The sequence below is a fragment of the Geotrypetes seraphini genome, chromosome 1 (genome assembly GCF_902459505.1).
Source record: "Geotrypetes seraphini chromosome 1, aGeoSer1.1, whole genome shotgun sequence".
In the NCBI taxonomy this organism is placed as follows: Eukaryota; Metazoa; Chordata; class Amphibia; order Gymnophiona; family Dermophiidae; genus Geotrypetes; species Geotrypetes seraphini.
The window spans coordinates 59,542,324-59,565,303 of NC_047084.1; the positions used below are offsets into that span (position 1 = coordinate 59,542,324).

Consider the following 22,980-nt stretch of genomic DNA (forward strand, 5'->3'; position numbering starts at 1 on the left):
TCGCCTGACAGCCTGAGTTGGAGCGTCGGGAGCAGATCTCTGCAGGCACTTGCGGGGGCGGCTGCCCTGACGTCACGCGGGTCCTTTCATCGCCTGTGAAAGGGACGCCGCGACTGCGGCGCGCGGCCGCAGGGCGTGGCCAAAGGGGCGTGCCCTAAGGGGCCAGCCCCTTGGGAGCCCCTTGGAGACTCTGGGAGACAAGGGAAGTAGCGCTAACTGTATGTATTTGTGAATTACTATGGGGAAAAGAAAGGGGAAACCAAAAGTATCAACACCTAATTTGCCTGGTCCCATAGAGAGACACCTTGTTTCAACCAGTGCCTTGGGCCAAAGTCAGGGAGCTGACTCGCTATCAGGGGCGTCTCTTAGTCCCCCAGGAAGAACTCCACCGCCTCCACCAAATGTTCCAGTAGGTTTGGACCCTAATCTAGGTTCCAATTCTCAACCTGTAGGAGTACCTGTGCAACAGGGGTTGTCCTCATTAATTTATGGGGCCATACCTAAAGCCTTATCATTTCAGGATGAGGCTTTACTTGCAAGAGACTCCCAGGTAGAGCCACAGGAAGTTTCGCTTAAAGATCTTTGGCAAATAAATACTAGAGTGGAGGGGTTATTAAAGTCCGTGGTGACTCAAGATGTAAGATTTTCGCAGGAGGTAATTGATAAGTTGGAAAATGTTGATTCTAATTTAAAAATAATGGAAAAATGTATTAGAACAACTGAGTCTCATGTGGTTACATTGCAAGCAGTGACCTCAACAACTGTTAAAGATTCTTATATTACTCATATGAAATTTGAGAAAATGGAAAATTTACAAAGAGCAAAAAACCTACGGTTAGTTAATTTCCCAAGAACTCAATTATTATCCCCAGAAATATTGATTCGGAAATACTTTAAGGAAATATTGGGATTAACTGACGCAGAAAATTTGCTCATAACTAATTTGTATTACATCCCTCAGAGAAAGAAAATTCCCATAGAAATGGGTGTAGATCAGTTGGAACAAATTGATTTTGATTTAACTGGTTTTTTGGAGGACTCTCAAGATAGAATTCAAACTAGATCTACCCTATTGATAACATGTGCAAGAGAAATTGATAAATCTTTAATAATGAAAGCTTATTTTCGGAATAAGCAAGTGAAATTTTGTGGTGATAATGTATTGATTTTTCCAGACGTGGCCCAAGCCACGCAATTGAGGAGAAAAGCTTTTTTAGCTTTGAAATCAAGAGTGTTGGATTTGGGAGCCACTTTTTATTTAAAATTTCCTTGTAAATGCTTAATTACATTCAAAGATATTGAATATGTATATTGGGACTCAATTCAGTTGGAACAATTTTTACAACTTAATGAAGCTAGGTAGACATCACGTGAATTAATATTTGGAGTTTAAAATATTGAAGCACCATTAATGTTGATCCTTGATTAAGGATTATATTTATATTGATTGATTTCCTTAGATTATTAGGACACTGTCTCCCGTTAATGTGGACTTGAGGAATTAGTGAGATGTTTAATGTTAGTAATACAAGGAGCGCAAAACACAGGGGAAACAAATCCACAAAAGATAGAATAATCAATACAAGTGGAATTGTCCAATAAAGATAAGGTGCAACAAATAAAGATGTCTTTCAAACCGTCTGGACAATCAGGTTATTCTTTATTCTTCCAATAATACTCGACCCGACATGTACATGTTTCGGCCCTACGGCCTGCGTCAGGAGTCTTGAAGATCTTTGAGTGTAAATAACCTCTAGTATGGACCACTCAAGAAAACTGTATTAATCAGAACGCCGTCATGTAAATGCTGGCCGGGAAGGGGCGTGCCGTCTCATTTCCACGAGGCAGACCCGTCGGCTGGACGGCAGCAAGACCCGTCCAGCTGACCAACATTGAAAGGTTAGTTGGGGGAGGGAGATTAGTTGGGGCGGGGGGTCGTTGGGCTTTCCGGCAGGAGGAGTTGGGCATCCTCCTGTCGGCGATTACGAGTTTGGGGGGGGAGGGGGTTCTGGGGTTCCGACAGGAGGAGTTGGGCATCCTCCTGTCGGCGATTACAAGTTTGGGGGGGAGGGGGTTCCGGGGTTCCGACAGGAGGAGTTGGGCATCCTCCTGTCGGCGATTACGAGTTTGGGGGGGAGGGGGTTCCGGGGTTCCGACAGGAGGAGTTGGGCATCCTCCTGTCGGCGATTACGAGTTTGGGGGGGGAGGGGGGCCCGGGGTTCCGACAGGAGGAGTTGGGCATCCTCCTGTCGGCGATTACGAGTTTGGGGGGGGAGGTGGCTCGGGGTTCCGACAGGAGGAGTTAGGCATTCTCCTGTCGGTGATGGGACAGGCGGCTGCAACAACCGCGGCCGCTATACATATTGCAGCAGGGAGATCCCTTGCTGCCATAAGTATAGCGGCCGCGTCTAATTTAACCCGATTCTCTAAAGACGCCGGTTACAGAATCGGCGTTTAGTATAGGACGCCTCTCCCGGGCGGCCTGCCTGGGGAGCATTTTTTTTTTTAAAACGTGCATCCCGATTGGCTGATTAGACAGCTGTAGGACGTCTACAGCTGCCTAAAATCGGGACGCACTTTTGGAGAATCAGGGCCTCGGTGTACAGAGGCTGTTCCTGGGCTTGTTTTCCTGGACAGCGGAAGCAGGAAGTTGTGTGACCACGCATACGGTACTGTACCAGTATTCTGGATCGCCAAGACATGCTTGCCAAATAGTGCCTTATTTTCGGGGGGGGGGGGCCTTATATTTCCCAGGTGGGGAAAAAAAGGGGGGTGTCTTACTAAAGGAGGAGGTCCTATAATGGGGGAAACACGTTAGATGCTGATGCTGTACATCTCATCCTCCAAGTCCAAATCCATGGCCTTTGAGTAGCAGAAATTTGTTGCTTTATCTCAATGCTCCAAATGTCTCTTAGACTAGTTTTAGGTTTTTTAATCAGATATTAATTTATACCACTTGGCTGCCTGATGCCCTAGCAAATCTGTCTGGAAGCATAGGCCCGGCAAACTATACTGATTTTTTAAGTTGCACCAATCAGGGAACCCCTTCTGAATGGCCTGATTGTTGCAGTTGTGAAAAATCAAGCATTTTCCCATTTGATAACATATCATCTAAAGTACGCATACCTGCCTGCAGCCAATGCTTCCAGAGGATCTTAGACTCGCCAATTTGAATTTTGGAGTTCAACCATAAGGATTGACACGTGGAATGTTGTACTGATATAGATGTTAAATTATCAATAAATTTTAAGGTTTTCCAGGTGGTAAAAAATGCTATTGTCCTTATAAATTCTGGGTAACTTGATACTCAATATATGACATAACCGTAATGGGCCAAAATACACACTGTACTACATTATATAATATACCACTCTAAATAGCAGGTGTATCAACTGTATTCTATATCACAACTATATCATAACTATTAGTAGTTGATTTTTCAGGAAAAAAAAGCCTCAGAATTGGAGCCTACGCGCAGTCTTATCACAGACCGAACAGTCAGCGTAGTGTTTTCTGCTCCATGCTCCAGTCATCGGCAAAAACCTGACGCTATACTAATTATGCTAAGTTCTTCCTTAATACCGTACTTAATCTAAATTTTTATCAGATTTTTGTTTTAGCTTTTATAATAACTTAATTTATTTAAATTTTTGTAATAACTTAATTCTAAAATCTATCTCATAAGTTTTTATAAATACAGTCTTCCCTTGGTTAGAAAAATATTTGACAGCTAAACCACTTATCTTAACATTTTCCGTTGTTAGTCAGCTGTTAATCAATCGTCTGATGTCTACATAGTGCCATATGCAATGCGATGCCTGAGAGCTGCCGACGCGGCCAGCGTTTCGTGAATATTACTCTTAGTTCACTGCTTCAAGGCCAATGGCAAAAGCATCAAAGCATTGTTTTACTGTCGACTGCCAAAGAGAATTTTTGGCAGTCGACAGTAAAACAATGCTTTGATGCTTTTGCCACTGGCCCTGAAGCAGTGAACTAAGAGTAATATTCACAAAACGCTGGCCGCATCGGCAGCTCTCAGGCATTCGTGTGACTTCTGGCTTTTCCCCAAGCTGAAAATGCCCCTAAAAGAGATCAGATTTCAGTCAAGAGAAGACATCATGCAGAATGCGAAGGACCAGTTGAGAGCGATCTCAAAAGAGGCGTTCCAGCACTGCTTCCGACAGTGGCAGAACCGCTGGAACAAGTGTGTGGCAGCTCAAGGGGACTACTTTGAAGGAGATTAGTATAAGATTGTTGTATCTGAATACAAGTATTTTTTATGAATAAAGGTCTGATACTTTTTGAATGGCCCTCGTATACTAGAATAGATGACATGTAAGTCATGTACACAAGAGTCTGCCAATGTTATAAGCATCTATGTGAGTAAGGATACAATCACTCAGACAAGCATAATTCTTTGATGTGATTGGTCCTTGAAAACTAACGGTAAGTAATTTTAGTTTTTATGTAGTAGTTATCCTAACTTGAGCAACAAAGCAATTAAGGCTTTGTTACCATTTGGATCTTATCTTTACAAATGTGGATTTTCAGCTCCGACAGAAATTACCGTAAATAAAAAAAAAAAGAAAACAACTGCTGATGGTGGATGATGAAATGCATGTTTTCCTTGTTTACTATCGAGCCATATTCTTAGTTAATTTGCACTCAAAACAAGCACATCTATCGCATTGATTAGCAATCCTACTTTAATTTCATCATTGTTATAAAGAACTTTAAATAATTAACTCTCAAATTTAATTTTTGTTTGTTTTGAAATTTTATACTTTCAATTATAATGTGCCGTGAAAAATATTTACCCTGTTTAGTGTGCCAGAGCTAAAAAAGTTTGAGACACACCGATCTACACAATCAATCACAATGACAAACTTTCAACTATTGAAGAAATTCTTCCAAGCTCCCTTTTAGATTACTTAGGAGCTCATGAGGACCATTGCTTCATTGGAGTGCTGCAGGGATTTGTACTGGGATTGGTGCTATTTAACTTATTTATAAATGATCTGGAAATTGAAATGATGAGTGAGGTGATTAAATTTGCAAATCACACTAAGGCCTCCTTTTATTAAACTGCACTGAATGCCTCATGCTGCTCTCGATGCTCATAGGAACTCTATGAGTGTTGGGAACAGCGCGGGGCATTCAGCGCGGCTCCCTGCGCTAAAAACTGCTAGTGCTGTTTAATAAAAGGGGATCTAAATGTTCAGTTGTTAAAACGTATGCAGATTGTGGGCATCCAAGTGGCAGATGAAATTTAATGTGGACAAATGCAAAGTGATATACATTGGGAAGAATAATCCAAATCAAAGTTACTGGATGCTAGAGTCCACCTTGGGAGTTAGCACCCTAGAAAAGAATGTGGGTGTCATTGTAGACTAGACGATGAAACCTTTTGTCAAATGTGTGGTGGTGGCGGCCAGAAAAGCAAACAAGATGCTAGGAATTATTTAAAAAGGGATGGTTAACAAGACTAAGAATGTTATAATGCCTCTGTCTCACTCCATGGTGCGACCTCACCTGGAAGTATTGCGTTCAATTCTGGTCTCCTTATCTCAAGATATAGCAGCACTAGAACAGGGGATGGAACTCCTCTCGTATGAGGAAAGACTAAAAAGGATAGGGCTCTTCAGCTTGGAAAAGAGATGGTTGAGAGGCGATATGACTGAAGTCTGAGTGGAGTAGATACGATTGAACTCTTGAGTGGAGTAGAACGGGTACAAGTGGAACAATTTTTCACTCTATCCAAAATTACAAACACTAGGGGACACTCAAAGTTATAGGAAAATACTTTTAAAACCAAAGTGGTTCTCCCTCTGCATCTATTTTTATCTCCCCTCTTTTTAACCTTTCAAATTCCTTTAACCTTTCAAATTCCTTTAGATCATTGTAATCTTATTAGTATGTTTATTTTCTTATTTTTCTCCTCTATCTCTATTTTGTTTCATTACTCTTCTAATTGTCATTTTTCCTGGTATTTTAGTTAGATTGTGAGCCTTCAGGACAGTAAGGGAATTTCTAAGTACCTATCTTACTTATAATATTAATGCACCAATATATTCATTGTAACCCGTTCTGGGCTCTTTTGGGAGGACGGGCTAAAAAATCGAATAAATAAATATTTTTTCACTAACAGAATAGTTAAACTCTGGAACGCATTGCCAGTGGTTGTGGTAAGAGGGGGGTAGCATAGATGGTTTTAAGAGGGGTTTGGACAATTTCCTGGAGGAAAAGTCCATAGTCTTGTTATTGAGAAAGACATGGGGCAAGCCCCTCCTCCTAAAAAATTACATTACATTACATTAGTGACTTTTATTCCGCCATTACCTTGCGGTTCAAGGCGGATTACATAAGAGGTTATCTAGACAATTCCAGAAGAGATTACATAGTTGAGCTGGTTACTTCGGGGGATTGAGATGCTTCCTGCGATGTTAGTTTGTCTTGATAGATTTCTTGAATAGCAGGGTTATTTCTTTTCTGAAAGCTTTGTAGTCTGGTATCGTGATCAGTAGATTGGATAGTTGGTGGTCAAGCTTTGCTGCCTGCGTGGCCAGTAGGCCATCGTACATTTTTTTTTTCATTTGACGCCTCTGATAGCACACTTACTTACCGTAACCGGTGTTATCCAGGGACAGCAGGCAGCTATTCTGACATATGGGTGACGTCATCGACGGAGCCCCGATGCGGAAGTTTCACAAGCAGACTTGCTTGTAGAAACTCAGAAGTTTTGAGACAGCCGCACCGCGCATACACGAGTGCCTTCCCGCCCAGTGCAGGGCAAGTCTCCTCAGTTCAGATAGCTAGCAGAGAAGCCTACCAGGGGAGGTGGGTGGGTTGTGAGAATAGCTGCCTGCTGTCCCTGGATAACACCTGTTACGGTAAGTAACTGTGTTTTATCCCAGAACAAGCAGGCAGCCTATTCTAACATATGGGTGACCTCCAAGCTAACTAGAATGGGATGGTGGGAGCGTTGGCCACTTAGGAGAATAAATTTTGTAATATTCTCTGGCCAAAATGGCCATCCCGTCTGGAGAAAACATCCAGACAATAGTGAGAAGTGAAAAGTATGAACCGAGGACCAAGTGGCAGCTTTGCAAATTTCCTCAATAGGTGTAGATCTGAGGAAAGCTACTGAAGCTGCCATTGCTCTGACTTTATGGGCTGTGACTCGACTCTGTAGTTGTAATCCAGCTGGGCAAAGCAGAAAGAGATACAAGCCGCCATCCAGTTGGAGATGGTACGCTTAGAGATTGGATGTCCCAATTTGTTTGGATCGAAGGAGACAAAAAGTTGAGGAGCAGTTCTGTTTGGTTTGGTGCGTTCCAAATAGAAGGCCAAAGCACATTTATAGTCCAGTGTATGAAGAGCTGATTCTCCAGGGTGAGAATGAGGCTTTGGGAAAAACACTGGAAGAACAATGGATTGGTTGAGATGAAATTCAGAAACCACTTTAGGTAAGAATTTAGGATGAGTACGAAGGACCACCTTGTCATGATGGAACACAGTGAAAGGTGGATCAGCAACTAAAGCTTGCAGCTCACTGACTCTTCGAGCAGAAGTAAGGGCAATGAGAAACACCATTTTCCAAGTGAGATACTTCAGATGAGCCGTAGACATTGGTTCAAATGGAGGTTTCATCAATTGAGCAAGAACAACATTGAGATCCCAAACCACTGGAGGCGGGCTTGCAGGCTTGGCAGGAGCTGGCTTAGGCTTTGGTCTGACAATAGATGCAAAAGATTTTTCATGCTCAGACAATTTCTTGGTGGTAGCCTCGATAAGATTCATCGAAGAGGTCATTGCCTACACAAGGAATATTAGCTAAGCGGTCCTGAAGATTAGGGTCCATGTCTATGGTGCAAAGCCAGGCTAGGCGGCGCACTGTTACAGAACAAGCAGTCGCCCTGGCAGACAACTCAAAGGCATCATACGAAGACTGGAGAAGATGCAATCTGAGTTGTGACAGAGTAGCTATGACTTCTTGAAATTCGAAGTGCTTTTGTGTATCTAAATAGCTGAGAAATGTAGGAAGGAGATCAATGAGGAACTTGAAATAAGTGACAAAATGAAAATTATAATTGAGGACTTTAGAGAACATCATGGCATTTTGGTAAAGGCGACATCCAAACTTGTCCATGGTTTTCCCTTCCCTTCCATGAGAAACAGTAGCATAAACTCTGGAAGGATGAGATCTCTTCAAGGAGGACTCCACAAGCAAGGACTGATGAGACAACTGCAAATTCTCAAATCCTTTGCAATGTAGAGTTTTATACCTGGAGTCCAACTTGCCTGGAACAGAGGAATTCATAAGGAGTCTCCAGGTATCGTGTAAAAGTTTGAGACAAAAGCTTATAGTAACATATAGTAACATAGTAACATAGTAGATGACGGCAGATAAAGACCCGAATGGTCCATCCAGTCTGTCCAACCTGATTCAATTTAAAATTTTTTTTTTTTTTTTTTTTTTTCTTCTTAGCTATTTCTGGGCGAGAATCCAAAGCTTTACCCGGTACTATGCTTGGGTTCCAACTGCCGAAATCTCTGTTAAGACTTACTCCAGCCCATCTACACCCTCCCAGCCATTGAAGCCCTCCCCTACCCATCCTCCACCAAACGGCCATACACAGACACAGACCGTACAAGTCTGCCCAGTAACTGGCCTAGTTCAATATTTAATATTATTTTCTGATTCTAAATCTTCTGTGTTCATCCCACGCTTCTTTGAACTCAGTCACAGTTTTACTCTCCACCACCTCTCTCGGGAGCGCATTCCAGGCATCCACCACCCTCTCCGTAAAGTAGAATTTCCTAACATTGCCCCTGAATCTACCACCCCTCAACCTCAAATTATGTCCTCTGGTTTTACCATTTTCCTTTCTCTGGAAAAGATTTTGTTCTACGTTAATACCCTTTAAGTATTTGAACGTCTGAATCATATCTCCCCTGTCTCTCCTTTCCTCTAGAGTATACAAATTCAGGGCTTCCAGTCTCTCCTCATACGTCTTCTGGCGCAGCCTCCTATCATTTTCGTCGCCCTCCTCTGGACCGCCTCAAGTCTTCTTACGTCTTTCGCCAGATACGGTCTCCAAAACTGAACACAATACTCCAAGTGGGGCCTCACCAATGACCTGTACAGGGGCATCAACACCTTCTTCCTTCTACTGACTACGCCTCTCTTTATACAGCCCAGAATCCTTCTGGCAGCAGCCACTGCCTTGTCACACTGTTTTTTCGCCTTTAGATCTTCGGACACTATCACCCCAAGGTCCCTCTCCCCGTCCGTGCATATCAGCTTCTCTCCTCCCAGCATATACGGTTCCTTCCTATTATTAATCCCCAAATGCATTACTCTGCATTTCTTTGCATTGAATTTTAGTTGCCAGGCATTAGACCATTCCTCTAACTTTTGCAGATCCTTTTTCATATTTTCCACTCCCTCTTCGGTGTCTACTCTGTTACAAATCTTGGTATCATCTGCAAAAAGGCACACTTTTCCTTCTAATCCTTCAGCAATGTCACTTACATACATATTGAACAGGATTGGCCCCAGCACCGAACCCTGAGGGACTCCACTAGTCACCTTTCCTTCCTTCGAGCGACTTCCATTAACCACCACCCTCTGGCGTCTGTCCGACAGCCAGTTTCTGACCCAGTTCACCACTTTGGGTCCTAACTTCAGCCCTTCAAGTTTGTTCAACAGCCTCCTATGAGGAACTGTATCAAAGGCTTTGCTGAAATCCAAGTAAATTACATCTAGCATATGTCCTCGATCCAGCTCTCTGGTCGCCCAATCAAAAAATTCAATCAGGTTCGTTTGGCACAATTTACCTTTTGTAAAGCCATGTTGCCTCGGATCCTGTAACCCATTAGATTCAAGGAAATACACTATCCTTTCTTTCAGCAACACTTCCATTATTTTTCCAACAACTGAAGTGAGGCTCACCGGCCTGTAGTTTCCTGCTTCATCCCTGTGACCACTTTTATGAATAGGGACCACATCCGCTCTCCTCCAATCCCCAGGAATCACTCCCGTCTCCAGAGATTTGTTGAACAAGTCTTTAATAGGACTCGCCAGAACCTCTCTGAGCTCCCTTAGTATCCTGGGATGGATCCCGTCTGGTCCCATCGCTTTGTCCACCTTCAGTTTTTCAAGTTGCTCATAAACACCCTCCTCCGTGAACGGCGCAGAATCTACTCCATTTTCTCGTGTAACTTTGCCAGACAATCTCGGTCCTTCTCCAGGATTTTCTTCTGTGAACACAGAACAGAAGTATTTGTTTAGCACATTTGCTTTCTCCTCATCACTCTCCACATATTTGTTCCCAGCATCTTTTAGCCTAGCAATTCCATTTTTTATCTTCCTCCTTTCACTAATATATCTGAAAAAATTTTTATCTCCCTTTTTTACATTTTTAGCCATTTGTTCTTCCGCCTGTGCCTTCGCCAAATGTATCTCTCTCTTGGCTTCTTTCAGTTTCACCCTGTAGTCCTTTCTGCTCTCCTCTTCTTGGGTTTTTTTATATTTCATGAACGCCAACTTTTTCGCCTTTATTTTCTCAGCCACTAGGTTGGAGAACCATATCGGCTTCCTTTTTCTCTTGTTTTTATTGATTTTCTTCACATGAAGGTCCGTAGCCATTTTTATCGCTCCTTTCAGCTTAGACCACTGTCTTTCCATTTCTCTTATGTCCTCCCATCCTAACAGCTCTTTCTTCAGGTACTTTCCCATTGCATTAAAGTCCATACGTTTGAAATCTAGGACTTTAAGTATCGTGCGGCCGCTCTCCACTTTAGCCGTTATATCAAACCAAACCGTTTGATGATCGCTACTACCCAGGTGAGCACCCACTCGAACATTAGAGATACTCTCTCCATTTGTGAGGACCAGATCCAATATCGCTTTTTCCCTTGTGGGTTCTGTCACCATTTGTCTGAGCAGAGCCTCTTGAAAGGCATCCACAATCTCCCTACTTCTTTCCGATTCCGCAGATGGAACATTCCAGTCCGCATCCGGCAGGTTGAAATCTCCCAACAACAGAACCTCCTCTTTCCTTCCAAACTTTTGGATATCCACAATCAGATCCTTATCAATTTGCTGCGATTGAGTCGGATGTCTGTAGACTACACCCACGTAGATAGAAGTTCCATCTTCTCTTTTCAGAGCAATCCATATCGCTTATTCATCTCCCCAGGTCCCTTGCATTTCGGTCGCTTGGATATTGATCTTTACATAGAGAGCTACTCCTTAAGGGGAAGCTTAAGTGGCTCTGCAGGAGGTTGAGGAAGATGCATGAACTGTACCCAAAGATGTGGAGAACTGTACCCGAATAACCCAGGAAAAAGGCCTGGATGAGAGAAGAGAAGACACCCCTTCTAGAGGAACAGAAGCAGAGATAAGGGGCGATCGCCTACCAGGAGTAAGAGGGAGACTGCATGGGGACGTCCCCCCGCCCAAAGAACAGAAAACAACTCAGGAGTACCGCAGAAGGGAGAAGATTGGTCCTATACCATGGATGTCGACCTATGACCCCCAAGGAACCCCCGAATAAAGAAGATGAGGATCATCGTGGGAGACTCCATCGTACGTCATGTGGACAGCCACACCGCAGGAGGAAGAGAGGATAGAATCGTCACCTGCCTGCCTGGAGCAAAGGTGAAGGATGTGGCCAACAGGATCTCCAGGATCATAGACAGCGTTGGGGGAGAGGACACTGTTGTACTTAACCACGTGGGAACCAACGATGTGAGTGGACTGAAGTATGATAGAGAAGAGATGAAGGGACAGCTCCGCTCACTTGGAAGAAAATTGAAGATCAGGGAGGTTTAGGTGGCCTTCTCCGAGATCCTCCCAGTACCAAGAGCGGATGCAAAGAGACAAGGGGAACTGCAAGCAATCAACGCCTGGATGAGACGATGGTGCAAAGAGGAAGGCTTTGACTACGTGCGCAACTGGATGGCGTTCTGGGGAAAAAGCAAGTACTACAGAAAAGACGGACTGCACCTCAACAAGGAAGGAGTAAGAGTACTGGCAGGCAACATGAAGAGGGCCATAGAGAAGGCTTTAAACTAAAGGACAGGGGAAAGCCGACAGTCGACCACCAGTCGATGGCCCGGGTGACAGGATGCCCCGTAGAAGGAATTACGGACAACTACTCAGACACGGGAGGGGTCGACCACAAAGCAAATGAGGAAGACAACAGAGCAGTAGAAAAGGATACTGTGGAAGAAACAGTAGATACTGCTAAGCTTAAAAAGTCCAAGAAGGTAACACAAAGGGAACTCAAATGTATGTATACGAATGCTAGAAGTTTGTGAAACAAAATGGGAGAGTTAGAAGCAATAGCAAAAAACGACGAACTGGAAATCATTGGCATAACAGAAACATGGTGGAATGACGAAAACAAATGGGACTCAGTACTACAGGGATACAAGCTGTACAGAAAAGATAGAGTGGGGCAGAAAGGTGGAGGTATTGCCCTATATGTTCGGGAAGGATTAGAATCCGTGAGAGAGACTATGGCGGAAGAGAAAGAGAACCTGGAATCCCTCTGGATCAGGATTCCCAGAAACAACGATGCTGACATAAAGATTGGCCTTTACTACCGATCGCCGGGACAGAGGGAGGAGGAGACAGACTCGGAAATGATAGAGGAAATTAAACAAGAATGTAAGACAGGTAATGTCATAATCTTGGGGGATTTCAATTTCCCGGGGATAGACTGGGACCTGGGAACTTCTAACTCTGGCAAGGAGGCAAAGTTCCTGGAAGTGCTAGGGGATTGCTTCCTGGAACAGATGGTAGGAGAGCCAATGGGAGGAAACGTCACCTTGGACTTGGTCCTAAATGGCATTATGGGTCCGGCAAAGGAAGTAGAAGTCACAGTCCCGCTGGGGACGAGCGATCACAACATGATCAACTTCAAACTTGATGTCGGGAAAGGGAAAGTTACCAAAACCTCAACTTTAAACTTTAAAAAGAGAAGATACGACAGCATGAGAGCCATGGTGAAAAAACAGATCAAGAAAACAGATCAAGAAAAAACAGATCAAGAAAAGTCATAACGGTGGAACAGGCATGGTTCCTACTGAAAAATACTATCACGGAAGCACAAAGCCTCTACATTCCGAGTATTCCAAAGTAAAGAAAACCAAATGGAAAAGAGAGCCGGTGTGGCTTACCAAAGAGGTGAAGGAAGCCATAAATGAAAAGAAGTCGTGGAAACGCACAAAAACATCCGAAGCTTGGAACAAACAGAGATGATCAGAAAAAAATGTCACAAGGCGGTGAGGGTTGCCAAAAAGGTCTACGAGGAGAAAGTAGCGCAGGAGGCCAAAAATTTCAAGCCCTTTTTTACATACATAAAAGGGGAAAAACCCGCATGGGAGGCTGTGATACCGCTGGACAACCTGGGAGGAAAAGGGTGTGTCAAGGATGACAAACAAATTGCAGACAAACTGAATTCCTTCTTTGCGTCTGTCTTTACAAAGGAAGACACCGCAACAATACCTGACACAGTGAAAGTGTTCAAGAGAGTCGTACAGGACAGCCTCACCACAGTAGAAATGGACTTGGACTAGATTTACCACCAGATCGACAAACTTAAAAGTGATAAATCTCCTGGACCGGACGGAATTCATCCGAGAGTCCTAAAAGAACTGAAATTTGAAATCGGAGAACTATTGCAAAAACTTGCCAACCTGTCAATCGAAACAGGACAGATACTGGACGACTGGAAGATAGCGAACATCATGCCGATATTTAAAAAAGGATATAAAACTGCTAGAGAGGGTGCAGAGACGAGCAACGAAGCTAGTGAAAGGTATGGAGAACCTGGACTACGAGGAATGACTTAGGAGACTGGGGTTGTTCTCCCTTGAGAAGAGGAGACTACGAGGGGATATGATCGAGACTTTCAAAATACTGAAATGATTCGACAAAATGGAGCAGGAAAGCAGTTATTTACAATGTCCAATGTGACACGGAAAAGAGGATATAGACTGAAGCTGAGGGGGGACAGGTCCAGGACGAATATAAGGAAGTTCTGTTTCACGCAGCGAGTGGTGGACACCTGGAATGCTCTCCCAGAGGAAGTAATTGCAGAATCCACCATTCTAGGATTTAAGGGTAAACTAGATGCACATCTCCTTAAGAGTGGCATACAGTGATACCGGTAAGGGTAAATTAGATGCATATCTCCCTTAAGAAGCATACAGTGATATGGGGACTAAAACTATGCCAGGGTACACCTGGCGGGGCCTCCGCGTGTGCGGATCACCGGACTTGATGGACCCAGCATCAAGGGTTTGATCCGGAGATGGCAATTCTTATGTTCTTATGACTTTGAGGTACTCCTTAGAGTATTTAGAACCAGCATCTAACTGAAGGTCCAAGTCAGCAGCCATCTAAGGAAGAAAAGAAGAGAAAGATTGTTGATCCGCTGATACTTTGTCTCGAGAGGGACTAGAGGATCTTGAGGCAGCCTGGGTTGAAGATGAAGCTTCGGCAGGAAAATAGTCATCAAAAGAATAAGGAGTCTTTGATGAAGTAATAGAAGCCGCTAAGTCCTCAATCGAGGAGTCGGAGGTCTAGTCGGAGGAAGCAGAGGTCTAGTCGGAGGAAGCGGAGACCTCGATTGAGGAGTCAGAGGTCTAGTAGAGCTGGAAGGTGTCGATCGAGGTTTAGTTGAAGAAGGACGCTCCTTAGAAGAAGAGCTATGCCTGCAGATATGCCTCGAGGAAGGCCTCGATCGATGACAAGAGTGGTGCCTGGAAGCAGGTCTCAAGGATCGAGGAGACTTGGCTTCGGAGATGGAATCAGACGTTGCCACCAAGGAAGCTGTAGATCGAAGCTCAGGAGGCTTGATGGAGGAATCTCGAGGCACTCCCAAAGACTCTGCTCCTTGTATGGAATGTGAGCATTCCTGTTGAGGCACTTGCAAAGAATCTACTCTTTGCTTCGAGTGCATAGATGCCAGACCAGACACTCGCAGAGACTCTGCTCCCTGCATAGAGTGTGGTAGCTTCAGCCGGAGGCATAGGAAGAGACTCGACCTCGCGGGAGTCTGCAGAATGCCCAGGCTGGAATAGAGAAGCTAACTTTGGTCCCATATTAGTTAGGAATTGAATGAACTGCTTCTCTAACATGGTCTGGAAAAAAGCCGACAAGGATGGATCCGCATCTGAAACTGGGCCACCTGCTTTGGCTGGAGGTTCCAAAGTGGCAGTGGAAATGTGCTTCGACTTGGAAGTCTTAGCAACTTTGATGACCATCGCTGGAACTTTCTGTTGCGCTATCTGACCTGAGGAACCAGGGGAAGATACAGCAGGTGTACTCGAAGTAAGAGCCGCCGCAAATGAAGAAGGCTTGATGATGCTCAAGGTCGGAGTCGTGGAGGCAGGAGTACCCTCAGTAGAAGGTAGACCGGCAAAGTTACACGAGAAAATGGAGTAGATTCTGCGCCGTTCACGGAGGAGGGTGTTTATGAGCAACTTGAAAAACTGAAGGTGGACAAAGCGATGGGACCAGACGGGATCCATCCCAGGATACTAAGGGAACTCAGAGAGGTTCTGGCGAGTCCTATTAAAGACTTGTTCAACAAATCTCTGGAGACGGGAGTGATTCCTGGGGATTGGAGGAGAGCGGATGTGGTCCCTATTCATAAAAGTGGTCACAGGGATGAAGCAGGAAACTACAGGCCGGTGAGCCTCACTTCAGTTGTTGGAAAAATAATGGAAGTGTTGCTGAAAGAAAGGATAGTGTATTTCCTTGAATCTAATGGGTTACAGGATCCGAGGCAACATGGCTTTACAAAAGGTAAATCGTGCCAAACGAATCTGATTGAATTTTTTGATTGGGTGACCAGAGAGCTGGATCGAGGACATATGCTAGATGTAATTTATTTGGATTTCAGCAAAGCCTTTGATACAGTTCCTCATAGGAGGCTGTTGAACAAACTTGAAGGGCTGAAGTTAGGACCCAAAGTGGTGAACTGGGTCAGAAACTGGCTGTCGGACAGACGCCAGAGGGTGGTGGTTAATGGAAGTCGCTCGAAGGAAGGAAAGGTGACTAGTGGAGTCCCTCAGGGTTCGGTGCTGGGGCCAATCCTGTTCAATATGTATGTAAGTGACATTGCTGAAGGGTTAGAAGGAAAAGTGTGCCTTTTTGCAGATGATACCAAGATTTGTAACAGAGTAGACACCGAAGAGGGAGTGGAAAATATGAAAAAGGATCTGCAAAAGTTAGAGGAATGGTCTAATGCCTGGCAACTAAAATTCAATGCAAAGAAATGCAGAGTAATGCATTTGGGGATTAATAATAGGAAGGAACCGTATATGCTGGGAGGAGAGAAGCTGATATGCACGGACGGGGAGAGGGACCTTGGGGTGATAGTGTCCGAAGATCTAAAGGCGAAAAAAACAGTGTGACAAGGCAGTGGCTGCTGCCAGAAGGATTCTGGGCTGTATAAAGAGAGGCGTAGTCAGTAGAAGGAAGAAGGTGTTGATGCCCCTGTACAGGTCATTGGTGAGGCCCCACTTGGAGTATTGTGTTCAGTTTTGGAGACCGTATCTGGCGAAAGACGTAAGAAGACTTGAGGCGGTCCAGAGGAGGGCGACGAAAATGATAGGAGGCTTGCACCAGAAGACATATGAGGAGAGACTGGAAGCCCTGAATATGTATACCCTAGAGGAAAGGAGAGACAGGGGAGATATGATTCAGACGTTCAAATACTTAAAGGGTATTAACGTAGAACAAAATCTTTTCCAGAGAAAGGAAAATGGTAAAACCAGAGGACATAATTTGAGGTTGAGGGGTGGTAGATTCAGGGGCAATGTTAGGAAATTCTACTTTACGGAGAGGGTGGTGGATGCCTGGAATGCGCTCCCGAGAGAGGTGGTGGAGAGTAAAACTGTGACTGAGTTCAAAGAAGCGTGGGATGAACACAGAAGATTTAGAATCAGAAAATAATATTAAAGATTGAACTAGGCCAGTTACTGGGCAGACTTGTACGGTCTGTGTCTGTGTATGGCTGTTTGGAGGAGGATGGGCAGGGGAGGGCTTCAATGGCTGGGAGGGTGTAGATGGGCTGGAGTAAGTCTTAACAGAGATTTCGGCAGTTGGAACCCAAGCACAGTACCGGGTAAAGCTTTGGATTCTCGCCCAGAAATAGCTAAGAAGAAAAAAAAAAAAAAAAAATTTTAAATTGAATCAGGTTGGGCAGACTGGATGGACCATTCGGGTCTTTATCTGCCGTCATCTACTATGTTACTATGTTACTATGACCCAAGGCTGCTTTCGAAGACGAAGGTGTGACTGAAGAGTCCATCCCGAAAAGCTTCTCAACTAAAATTTGATGACATTTACGGGCATGAGGTTGAAGAGTAGCACAGCGCTCGCACGACTTCGGTTGATTGCTCGGCCCAAGGCAGTTGAGGCACTAAGGGTAGGAGTAAAGGGCCACTACTCGGACTGGAGGAGGGTCACGAGTGGTGTCCCGCAGGGCTCGGTGCTCGGGCCGCTATTTAATATATTCATAAATGATCTAGAAACAGGGACGAAGTGTGAGATAATAAAATTTTCAGACACCAAACTTTTTAGTGGAACTCGGACTAAAGAGGACTGCGAAGAATTGCAAAGGGACTTGAACACACTAGAGGAATGGGCGACGAGTTGGCAGATGAAGTTCAATGTTGAGAAATGTAAAGTATTACATGTGGGAAGCAGAAATCCGAGGTACAACTACATGATGGGAGGGATGTTATTAAATGAGAGTAGAGGGCTCGCCGAACACAACAACGCAGAGTGACATGCTCTCTCTGCAAGGACTTGCGACCGGGACAACAGAGGCTGGGGGAATACAAGACGCCACTGAGGTAAAGCTAACTTCAGAACATTTAGATACTACACCATTACAACTTTTTTCACCTACAAAACCCCCTAAAGTTACACTTGATGCATTATGGGACTTGGTAGTGAATTTGGGGAATTCTTTAAATCCTCAAATAAAAAGTTTGGACAAAGAATTAAAAGAACAAAAAGAAGAAATAAATGTCTTAAAGCAGGATATTTCTCAATTAAAAACAGAGTCACAAAATACAAATAAGGAGCTATTGTCTTTGAAACAAAATCAAGATTTGCTGGTTAAAGATAATATAATACTCAGGAGGAAGTTGGAAGCTCAGGAGAATAATGGTCGAATTAACAATTTGAGATTTATAAATTTCCTAGGGAAATGGTGAAAAGGTATTTTATGGAAATATTGGAAATTCCTGAAAGCTCCTTACCTCCTCTTACAAGAGTGTATTACCTTCCTGCCAAGCCCCAATCCAAAGAAGAAGGAAAAATTGAGGAACCCCAGGAGAGATCATTGGACATTTCCGCAATACTGGAACAATCGGATAGAGAATTGGCTGTTCCAGCCACTCTCTTGTTGTCTGTCGCTTTGGCTCCAGACAAGGATTGGATATTAAAACTTTTCTTTAAAAATAGGTCCAAAGACTTCCTGGGACATCATATTCAGATTTTCCCCGATGTCTCTAGAGAGACTCAAAAAAGAAGGAAACAATTTCTACTTCTAAAACCTGGAGTGACTCAAATATCTTTCTGAGATATCCATGTAAATGTGTGGTTAGATATTTATCATTGAAGTATATTTTTACAGAACCGTCTCAACTGATTAGTTTTCTCTCAGCGAAAAGTCTTGAAAAAGGAATAACAGCGCCCATGGAAGGTTAGCTCCCCGCACTGTAGTAAGACATGGATTTTCTTTTAATTAATTTGATTTATATTTGTCCTACTCTTTAAATCTTGGATCCAATATATGGAGGACTAGTGTGTGATCAGCTAGATCATTATTACTTTATTTATCTATTTTTATTTTCAAACTGAATTATGATTGTGGTATATCTTAATTTTGGAAATTTAGTTCAGTATGTTGTTTGATCTCACTTTACTGTACAAGATGTATATGCTTGGTAATATTGTAAAATTCTATAAATAAATAATAAAAAAAAAAATTAAATGAGAGTACCCAAGAAAGGGACTTGGGGGTAATGGTGGACACGACAATGAAGCCGACGGCACAGTGCGCAGCGGCCGCTAAGAGAGCGAATAGAATGCTAGGTATAATCAAGAAGGGTATTACTACCAGAACGAAAGAAGTTATCCTGCCGTTGTATCGGGCGATGGTGCGCCCGCATCTGGAGTACTGCGTCCAATATTGGTCGCCGTACCTTAAGAAGGATATGGCGTTACTTGAGAGGGTTCAGAGGAGCAACACGTCTAATAAAAGGGATGGAAACCTTTCATACGCTGAGAGATTGGAGAAACTGGGACTCTTTTCCCTGGAGAAGAGGAGACTTAGAGGGGATATGATAGAGACTTACAAGATCATGAAGGGCATAGAGAGAGTAGAGAGGGACAGATTCTTCAAACTTTCAAAAAATAAAAGAAGAGGGCATTCAGAGAAGTTGAAAGGGGACAGATTCAAAACAAATACTAGGAAGTTCTTCTTTACCCAACGTGTGGTGGACACCTGGAATGCGCTTCCATAGGGCGTAATAGGGCAAAGTACGGTACTGGGGTTCAAGAAAGGATTGGACAATTTCCTGCTGGAAAAGGGGATAGAAGGGTATAGATAGAGGATTACTGCACAGGTCCTGGACCTGTTGGGCCGCCGCGTGAGCGGACTGCTGGGCACGATGGACCTCAGGTCTGACCCAGCGGAGGCAGTTCTTATAATGTTATTTGCTGACGTCGCCAAACTATGCAATATAGTGAGAGACGGAAATTCACCCGATAGTATGACACAGAACCTACATTTGTTGGAGCTTTGGTCCTTGACCTGGCAGCTGGGCTTCAACGCTAAGAAATGCAAGATCATGCACCTCGGCAGCAGAAATCTGTGCAGAACTTACACCTTGAATGGTGAGACCTTAGCTAGAACTTCAACAGAACGAGATTTGGGAGTGATCATCAGCGCAGACATGAAAACTGCTGATCATTTGGAGAAGACTTCATCTAAGGCAAGACAGTTGTTAGGTTGCATCCACAGGAGTTTCGTCAGCCGGAAGCCTGAACTCATAATGCCATTATACAGAACCATGGTGAGATCTCATTTGGAATACTGTGTGCAATTCTGGAGGCCACACTTATCGAAAAGATGTGCTGAGAATAGAGTCAGTGCAACGGATGGCCACCAGGATGGTATTGGGACTCAAGGATCTATCGTACGAGGAAAGGCTGAAAAATTTGCGGCTGTACTCACTCGAGGAACGCAGGGAGAGAGGAGACATGATCGAGACGTTTAAGTATATTACCGGCAGTATCGAGATGGAAGAAGAGATTCTCTTTCTCAAAGGACCCTCAGCCACAAGAGGGCATCCGCTCAAACTCAGGGGCGGGAAATTTCATGGCGACACCAGGAAATATTTATTCACCGAGAGAGTGGTTGATCCTTGGAACAAGCTCCCGGTGCAGGTGATCGAGGCAAACAGCGTGCAAGAATTTAAGAGCAAATGGGATGCCCATGTGGGATCCCTTAGAGGGTTAAGCCAAGGGAATCTGTCACCAGGAGTGGGATCCCTAGGATAGTAGACTTGGGAGTGGGTCAGTAGAGTGGGCAGACCTGATAGGCTATGGCCCTTATCTGCCGTCATCGTCTATGTTTCTATCTCCTGCAACAGATTTGTAGGAATGGAGGCAAGACCTTTGGTTCAGCATACCATCCCTTTTGCACTGGAAGAAAATGTTATAATACTGTTGTATCGCTCCATGATGCAGCCACATCTCAAATACTGGGTGCAATTCTGGTCGCTGCATCTCAAAAAAGATATAGCAGAATTAGAAGAAGTACAAAGAAGGGCAATGAAAATGATAAAAGGGATAAAACAACTTTCCTATGAGGAAAGGCTAAAGCAGCTAGGATTCTTCAGCCTGGAGAAGAGACGGCTCGAGAACAGATGATAGAGATCTATAAAATACTGAATGGAACTAAATGGGTAGATGTGAATCGCAGGTTTACTCTTTCCAAAAACACTAGGACTAGGGGGTATGTGATGAAGCTATTAAGTAGTAAATAAAAAATAAAAAAAACTGGAGAAAATATTTCTTCACTTAACATGTAATTAACTCTAGATTTCATTGCCAGAGAATGTGCTGAAAGCAGTAAGCTTAGCAGGATTTAAAAAGGTTTGAATAGTTTCTTTACACAAAAATTCATAAGCCATTATTAAGATGGACTTTGGAAAATCCATTGCTTATTCCTAGGATAAGTAGCATAAAATCTATTACTCTTTTGGAATCTTGCCAGGCACTTGTGACCTGGGTTGGCCTCTGTTAGAAACAGAATACTGGGCTTGATGGACCTTCGGTTTGTCCCAGTATGGCGACTCATGTTCTTAAGAGTTTCATCTACATTATAATCATATCTCAGCAAGCTCTCTTACAATCCCAGTCTGAATTCTGTGAATGCAATTTATTCCTGTGCAGTTTTATTTCTCCTCAAAAATCAACTCTTGAAAAATATGAAGATAAAAATGCATCCACAGCCACATCAGAACACTGAATATTCTGTTTTTAATGCACAAAATTCACCTTAATTATTGATCATTCATGTAAGTCTTGATATTAAACACACTAAAACATCTTAAAAATTCAAAAGGAGGCAAAATGTAGTGTATTCAATATAAAGTATTTCTTTTTCTATTTTTTTTGTACAATATTCACCTTAAGTACTGGAATGGACCTCAAAGACCAAAACATACCCGAGCAAGGGCACACAATTGGTTCTCCTTCCATTCAACATCTCGGAAGCATACAATGCCATTGACCATTCAACTCCTGATATTCAGACTCAGTGAGCTTGGCATACAAAGCACAGTTATGAAATGGTTCATAGGATTCCTCTCTATCAGAACCTATGAAGTGAAAAAAGGCAATGACACAGCTCAGAAATGGAAGACCTCCTGTTGAGTTCCGCAAAGCTCACCTCTATCCCTTGCTCTTCTCAACCTCTCACCTCTGCTCAGTACCCTAGGTAGGAAGCTCTCAAATCCTCATAGTCACATGTACTCATATGTAGACAACATATTCCTATTGTGCCCAGCAAAGATATATTTGATGACGCCACAGCACACATAGGAAGACTAATCAATGAACTCAGTGAATGGGCCATGAAGAACTTTTTCAAACTCAAGAAACTGAAAAGTAAGATCTTATGATTCGCAAACTTCAACACATTACCTTACACAGACATTGCTGACAACAGGAGAAAAACTCAAAATAGGAAGGTGCTCAAAAGGGTTATCATAAATTTGGACCTCACGTGCATGAACCAAATTAGCACACTAGACAAAAAATGTTTCTTCCGTCTCAGGCAACTAAGAGCAATCAGATCCGTACTAAATCAATCAAACTTCAGAACAATTGCACAAGCAATCCTCCTCCCCTACCTAGACTACTGTAACTCCTTATACAGTGGTATTGCATAAAAAGATTGTTAAAGACTGCAACTTCTCCAAAACACCGCAGCCAGACTAATTTTCCAAAGAAGCAAATTCGACAGTGCCTCTCCATTCCTGAAAGACCTACTTTGGCTCCCAATAAAAAAAGAGGATACCATACAAGATAGCCTGTATGGTCCACAAGGCCATCTATGGCAACAGCTCTGCAGGACTATGCACAGAAATCACAGTCACACATTCTTTTCTTACTACCAGATCACAGCAACGATTGAAATACCCCCCAATCCAGCATGAGCTTTTCAGAAGAAGTTACAGGAATCCATGTTCATGGTTTGGAACAACTCCTGCTTCACTTGCAACAAATATGAACATATTATATCTTAAGGAAAAGGTTGAAGATTCACCTTTTCTCCTCAAACCAATAACATTAACTACAATCGACCCAATTAACATTAACCAGTGCTCAAGCCCTCTAATCAAAAATCTTATCATGGAACAGGAACTGGT

At 43.4% G+C, this 22,980-nt stretch overlaps 1 protein-coding gene across 3 annotated transcripts in view; it reads right to left on the reverse strand.

The window, feature by feature from the left end:
• The window catches only part of NNT (nicotinamide nucleotide transhydrogenase), a 265,149-nt gene that overhangs the window by 44,493 nt on the left and 197,676 nt on the right, over positions 1-22,980 (reverse strand). The gene's annotated exons all lie outside the window — the stretch shown is intronic.